Source organism: Equus quagga, chromosome 3, assembly GCF_021613505.1.
Source record: "Equus quagga isolate Etosha38 chromosome 3, UCLA_HA_Equagga_1.0, whole genome shotgun sequence".
Lineage (NCBI taxonomy): Eukaryota > Metazoa > Chordata > Mammalia > Perissodactyla > Equidae > Equus > Equus quagga.
The window spans coordinates 72,113,701-72,120,862 of NC_060269.1; the positions used below are offsets into that span (position 1 = coordinate 72,113,701).

A 7,162-nucleotide genomic window follows, 5' to 3' on the forward strand; every position below is an offset into this window, starting at 1 on the left:
ATATGAATTTTGAGTTGCAGAGTAACCTTTGTAAAATTTCATCCACAAATGATACAAAATAAAAGTATCCCTCTTGTCCACATTTATTCTGAAGATATAAATTGTGGAGTGGTCCACCCAGAACCAGCAGGAGAATAAATGTGCTTGAATAAACACTCAATTCATTCAAGTTACTGAGTTCATATTAGTGGATTTTTTCAATGAACAGTGTGGCTGTTCCAAGAAATTAACCATTTTTTATCAAGATCTTCTGGACCTACAGGTACTTTCTTTGTTGTGGGCACAGTGGCAGAAGGAAGAGAAAAGGAGATTGTGGAAGGAAAATCCAAGAGTTCATAACAATGATCTCTACTAGATCTTATAAGTCAGTGCAAATATGGAGAAGGAGACTAATCAATGTCTCTACCAGCTTCAGAAAGGGAGTGATGTGGGGATTAATAGACACAGAATTCCTCAGATATTTTCTAAACAAAAGTGCCTAGACTAAATCAGAAAAATTCTCAGGGCAAGATATTTTGTTACTTTAAAAATAATGAAGAAGGGGCTGGCCTGGTGGTGCAGGGGCTGCTTCTCGGCGGCCCATGGTTCACTGGTTTGGATCCTGGGTGTGGATGTGGCACGGCTTGGCAAAAAGCCATGCTGTGGTAGGCGTCCCACATATGAAGTAGAGGAAGATGGGCACGGATGTTAGCTCTGGGCAAGTCTTCCTCAGCAAAAAAAGAGGAGGATGGGCAGTAGTTAGCTCAGGGCAAATCTTCCTCCAAAAAAAAAGTGAAGAAAAGTTTCCTTTTCTTTCTCTGAAGGACGTGTACATGTATACCTGGAAAACTATCCATATCCTATTCCTGGAGTGGGAATAGCTGTCTCACCTCAGGAAAATATATATGTATATTTTACAAAAAGGTTTCATTCAATTTCAGTCCCCTTATTTAATAGCCTAACATTAATTTGGTCCACAATTGGACTAAAGAAGAAATTCATATAAGCATCTGTCCATATTCTCATAATTTGCTGAGATAATATGGATTTTTAATTAAAAGTGAAATGCTTCACTTAGCAAGTAAATGCATTTATATATCCATAATGCCAATACATTCTTTATTAAAAATGCCTTGTTTGATATTTAGTGAAAAAGATGAAGCAGCATAAGCTCTATATACACAAAATTAAGTAATACATTTAAATTGATCTTTCCATTAAATTACCTACTACATGTTGAGAAGCCTAATTTACTAAAATATCATGCATCACAATTTTTTCACAACAGAGCAGGATATTATAGAGGGGCTTATTTATTTACTACATTTTCATGTTGAAGAGTCATGGTTCCAATTTCATTGTTATTTATTCAGACACACATTCGTGTGTGTGTATGTGTGTGAGTGTGCATGTGTGTATATCGCATCTATTTCACCCTCACATTTCCAGATCATTCAGTCAAATGATCAAACTGACATTTTGTGCTATGACTTTCTAGCTATTGCTTACGTGGGGAAAAAAATAGCAACCAATGACATAGACTGACAAATTACATTGAAATTAACAATTTTGTTTCAATGTGCAAAATTAAAGGAAATTATTTCAAAATTCATTCCTCCACAAAATATCCAATTTATCTGTTAAGAAGTTTTGTAATTTAAAACATGTAAACAAAACAAGGTTAAGTAACTGTCTCCTCATGACACGTATAGAAAATAAAAGAAATAATTCTTAACCCAGGACTTCTGTATCCCAAGTCCGGAGTTCTTTATCCATATACCCTAACATCAACAAGATTAATCTGAGGGAAGTTAAAAGTTATAATGGAGGTAGAGACAGCTGCAGGCAAGGAATTGGGGTCTGTGGCAATAAGAGGAGAAAGATATTTTAAGTAGTATATGAAACAAGGGGCTGCATACACTAGATAGACAGTAGTGCAAATCACCAAGGCTCAGCAAGACCTCGATTAGGTAGACTGCTTATTTGTCTGGTATCAGTGGTTAAACAAGCCATCTCAAAGACGCTGCTGTTACTGTGTGTTATGTCCATTCAAATGTGAACGCACACATGGTGAAGGTAGCAATTTAATGAGCCATTAGCACTGACTTTCCACGGGTCCCTTAAAGAGACCGCCTGTGTGTGAGATGGCTGTGCAAGAGGTGGGCTCTGTCTGCTATCTGACATTTATAGCATTAAAGTATTCACAAAATCAAACCCTTCAGGTTATAAAGCATCATCACTCTCTCTGTCTCTGGAGTATTCAAATACCAGACAATTCCAGACAACAGACTCAGAGATTATTATGTCTCTAAAGCATTGCATGAAATATTTTTGGGCTGTCCATATCAGAAATAAAGAAGTCTGCAAATCTATCCATAAAAAAGTGGCAAATTTGTGCATTTTTCTGCTAATAAAAGAGGAGAATTGGCTTCTTGTGCATATGTGCTCTTCTGCTCTTTACGAATTTACAAGTTTTGATCTTAGTATGCAGTTTTAAAAATGGCAAACACTGAAAAAAATCTTACTTATGTTCAGTGTATAACAGCTCTCAACCTAGAAACGCTTCCTAATAAAGCCATGCCCATTTCTGTGGGCTCAGTCATTTTGCTTGTGTCTCCTAAGAAAATAGATCTGTTTTGTTAAATATTAAACAGCTATCCTCAGAAGATAGGCCAAATGTCTAATTTAGGTATTTTTAAAATTTTTTTCTTTTGAGATATATTTATACTTTACTTGTGACTAATCATTATGTTCCATGGTAATAAGATTGTTTTAAAATTGTTTCCTTTTCTTTTAATCACCTTACTCATCATCATAGCTATTGCTATTCCCTCCAAGCATTTATTGACATCAAAGATCCTCTCATGCTTTCCTTTCATACTCATCTGATCCTTGCAAGTCTCCCTGGCAGTATATTGTGTGGTGAATTGATATGTATGGCATGGCTCCAAGTCTTAGTAAGCTGGGGAAAGAAATCACTTTATTCCAAGTGTGGTGGGAATACACTGAAGATTTCAGAAAAGAGAGTGAACTACAATACCTACATTTTAAAAATCAGGCAAATAAAAATAGTTATTTAACGAGAGGTAGTAAGAATGTTTTCATTTTATTGGGGAAATTATCCTCCTTCAGTGGGGAAATTTTGTTTTACTTATACTCATCTGTTCCCTTCTGTGGTCCTTGTAGCCCATAGTGAAACAACTTTATTTTCTTGTTTATTAAAAATGTAACTAATTTGAGTGTGTTAAAATTTCCAAAATTTGCAAAAAAATCATCTACGACTCAGACAAATATAAATGACAAACTTTTAAATGTGTTTATTTTCTCAACTTAAATTTTGTTTCAGCACACATAATGAAAGCACAATTATAATTATTAAACAATATAAAATTGGCCAAAGTAACTATTTATAATTTATAGCCCTTGACAATCTTTTTACTTCTGATCCATTTTGGTCTATTATCTCAATCAACCAATATGTCATTCTGTGAAATATATAGACTAATCTTATTTAAAATATTAAAAGTTGAGTTAAAGAAAAGTGGGATGATAGGTCAAGAAGAGCCATATTAACTGGAGGGTAGGTCTTTGAATCAGAACCCTGGATTCCATATCCAGCACATGTCCAGAAGTTAGGAAGTTAGACTAACATTGTTAGATGATGAAAGTCTCTTCCTTCTCTATTTTTCCATTAACAGAATCACACCAGAAGAAATCATGGAGAACAGAAACACAGCATCAGACTTCATTCTTCTAGGACTCTTTAAACACACAAGACCCCACCTCTTTCTCTTCATGGTGGTGCTGACAATGGCCATTGCTTCTTTTAAGGGCAATTCCCTCATGCGTCTCCTGATTTACTGGGACCTGCAGCTCCACACACCCATGTCCTTCCTACTGAGCCAAATCTCCCTCATGGATGTTGATGCGGGGTCAGTGAGCTGAGGAGTCGAAAGAAAGATTTCTTGGACTCTCAAGATCTGGCAGTAGTGCTCTTTTTATTTAGAGAATAGTGTGGAATAGTATGGGGACAGGACCCATGGGCAGTCAGAGCTTCTGCTGCTGCATGGGGACAGGACCCACGGGCAGTCAGAGCTCCTGCTGATACCAGCATTGTGACAGGGCCCATGGGCAGGAGGAACTTGCTGATGCTGCCATGAGTTGAGGGTTAGGGATAAATTGATAAGGCATGACTACGTGACTTATTTTTACTGGAAAAAGAAAAGATGATGTAAAAAGTCATTAAATGATTTCAGTGCAGATGGGGTCTGGTTATTGTGTGGTCATATATCTTTTAGATACAAATCTGGCCATAGAGATAAGCATGTAGGTGAGGATGACCTGGGCTTCTCTCCCTGGGGCAGCCCTAATTCATACCATAAAAAAATCCACTGTGTCATATAGTTTGGCATGTAGGCCAGGTCACCTTCGGCTTCTCTAGCTGGGGCAGCCTTAATCCACATCAGATGTGATGCTGGTTGCCACCATTGTGCCCAAAATGGCTGCTGACTACTTGACTGACAAGAAGTCCATCTCCCTTGCTGGCTGTGGTTTGCAGATCTTTGTTTCAATCATACTGGATGGTGGTGAGAGTTTCCTTTTAGCAGCAATGTCTTATGTCCTCCATGTGGCTGTTTGCCACCCACTGCAATACCCTGTCTTCATTAGCCAGGAATTATGCCTGAGAATGATTTTGGGGTCTTGGTTCCTGGGGGCAGCTGATGGGCTCATGCAGGCTGCTGCTACCCTGAGCTTCCCATTTTGCAGTGCACGTGACAGCGATCATTTCTTCAGTGAGACCCCCATGCTGGTGTGTTTGGCTTGTGCTGACACATCTGTCTTTGAGTATGTCATGTACATCTGATGTGTGTTAATGCTCCTGGTCCCCTTATCTCTCATCCTGACCTCCTATTGTCTCATCCTCGTAGCTGTTCTCTAGATGTGTTCTAGAGAAGCCCACAAGAAGGCTTTTGCCATCTGCTCCTCACATTTGGCTGTGGTGGGACTCTTCTATGGAGCTGCCATTTTCACCTACATGAGACCCAAATCCTACAGGTCAGATAACCACGATAAGGTTGTGTCAGCATTCTACACTATCTTCAACCGTGTGCTTAAACCCCTCATCTACAGTCTGAGGAACAGTGAGGTCAAGGGAGCCTTGAAAAGGTGTCTGGGAAAGGTGCAAATTTAAAATGTCAGCAAACTTAGCCTCACTATTGAAGATTATACAATGCTAAATGAGTTTATTTTCCTGAAGTCATTAACATTTAAACATATTGTAATTCTCTCTCCTTCAGTAATGCATGAAGGGAAAGTTAAATTCATTGATCAGTATAATAGGAAGTTGTCAAGAATTACCTGAGACTACCATATTGAGAGATAGTAATTCTTGAGCAGTTACTATTTGCTATGCTCCACACTGAGCAATTTTTGTACGTTATTTTGCATCCTATTGACAACTGTATGGTATATATACACACATATATATGTATATATATGTGTGTATATATATGTATATATATTATATATATATGAAACTTAAGTTGTTTCCTGGTGTTTGCTATTTTGAATAATCCTGCAATGGATGTGCAGATATCTCTTTGAGATACTGATTTCATTTTATTGGGAAATATACCCATAAGTTGAGTTCTTAGATCGTATGGTAGTTCTATTTTTAATTATTTGAGAAATCACCATAGAGTTTTCCATAGCAGCTTTACTAATCTACATTACCAAAAACAGCGCACAAGGCTCTCTTTTCTTCACACCCTCAGCAACACTTGTAATCTCTTGTCTGTTTGATGATTGTCATTCTAACAGATGTGAGGTGGTACAATCATTGTGGCTTTGATATGAATTTCCATGGTGATTAGTAACATTAAACATCTTCTCATGCATTTTTTTTTTGTCCTTTGTATGTCTTTTTTGGAAAATATCTATCCAGGTCCTTGTCCATTTTTTCAATCAGGTTATTTGTATTTTTGCTATTAAATTATAGGAGTTCCATATGCATTTTGGATATTAACCTCTCATCAGATATTTAGAAATTTTTTTTAGTATATTGCCTTTTCATTTTGTTGATTATTTTATTGTGAAGAAGGTTTTTAGTTTGATGTCATCCTACTTGTTGATTTTTGCTCTTTTTGCTTGTGCTTTTTGTTTCATGTCCAAAAATATCAGTGTCAAAACCAATGTTGAGGCCTTCTAAGACCCTGTTTTCTGAGGATTTTGTGGTTTCAGGTGCTACATTAAAGTCTTTCATCCATTTCCAGCTAATTTTTGTGAGTGGTGTAAGATAGATGTCAATTTTTTTTTAATTTTGTGTGAATATCCAGTATTTCAAATGCTGTTTATTGAAGAGAAAATCCTTTTCTCGTTAGGCATTCTTGGCTCGCTTGTCAAATATTAGTAAACCATACATGCCTGGGTCTACATCTGGGCTCTCAACTCTATTCCATTGTTGTATACATTTATTTTTATGACAAAACCATCTAGTTTTGATTAGCATAGCTTTGTAATACAGTTTGAAATCAGAAAGTGATTTCTGATGTTTCCAGTTGTTATTTTTTCTTGATTGCTTTGAATATTCAGCAACTTTTGTGATCCCATACAAATTTGGGGATATTTTTTCTATTTCTGTGGAAAATGCTATTGGAATTTTGATAGAGTCTGCATTGAATATACAGATGTCTTTGGATGGTACTGATGTTTTAACAATGTTAACTCACTGAACAATGAATATGGGATGTCTTTCTGTTTTTTTGTGTCTTCTTTCAAAATTGTTCATATACTTTATAGTATATAGACTTTCCCCCTCCTTGCTTAAATTTATTCATAAATATATTCTTGATGGTATTATAAATAAGATTGATTTTTATATCTTTTTCATATATTTTAGTGTTAATGTCTAGAAATAAAATTGATTTTCTTGTGTTGATTGATTTTGCATCCAATAGCTTTACTAATTTAATTTACTGTAAGAATTTTTTGGTTGAGCCTTTAGGATTTTCCCAAATAAAATTATGCTATCTCCAAACAGAAAAACGTTTAGTTTAACTTTCTGATTTTGATGTATTTCTTTCTTTTTCTTAACTAATTGATCTCACTAAGACTTCCAGTACTATGTTGAATTGGAGAGATGAAGATGTGCATCTTTTAGTGGTTCAAGATTTTAGATGAAAAG

General features: G+C 36.2%; 1 pseudogene; it reads left to right on the forward strand.

The window, feature by feature from the left end:
- The first annotated feature begins 3,637 nt into the window (after positions 1-3,637).
- LOC124236774 (olfactory receptor 2T8-like) lies at positions 3,638-5,187 on the forward strand (annotated as a pseudogene).
- Positions 5,188-7,162: the final 1,975 nt, after the last annotated feature.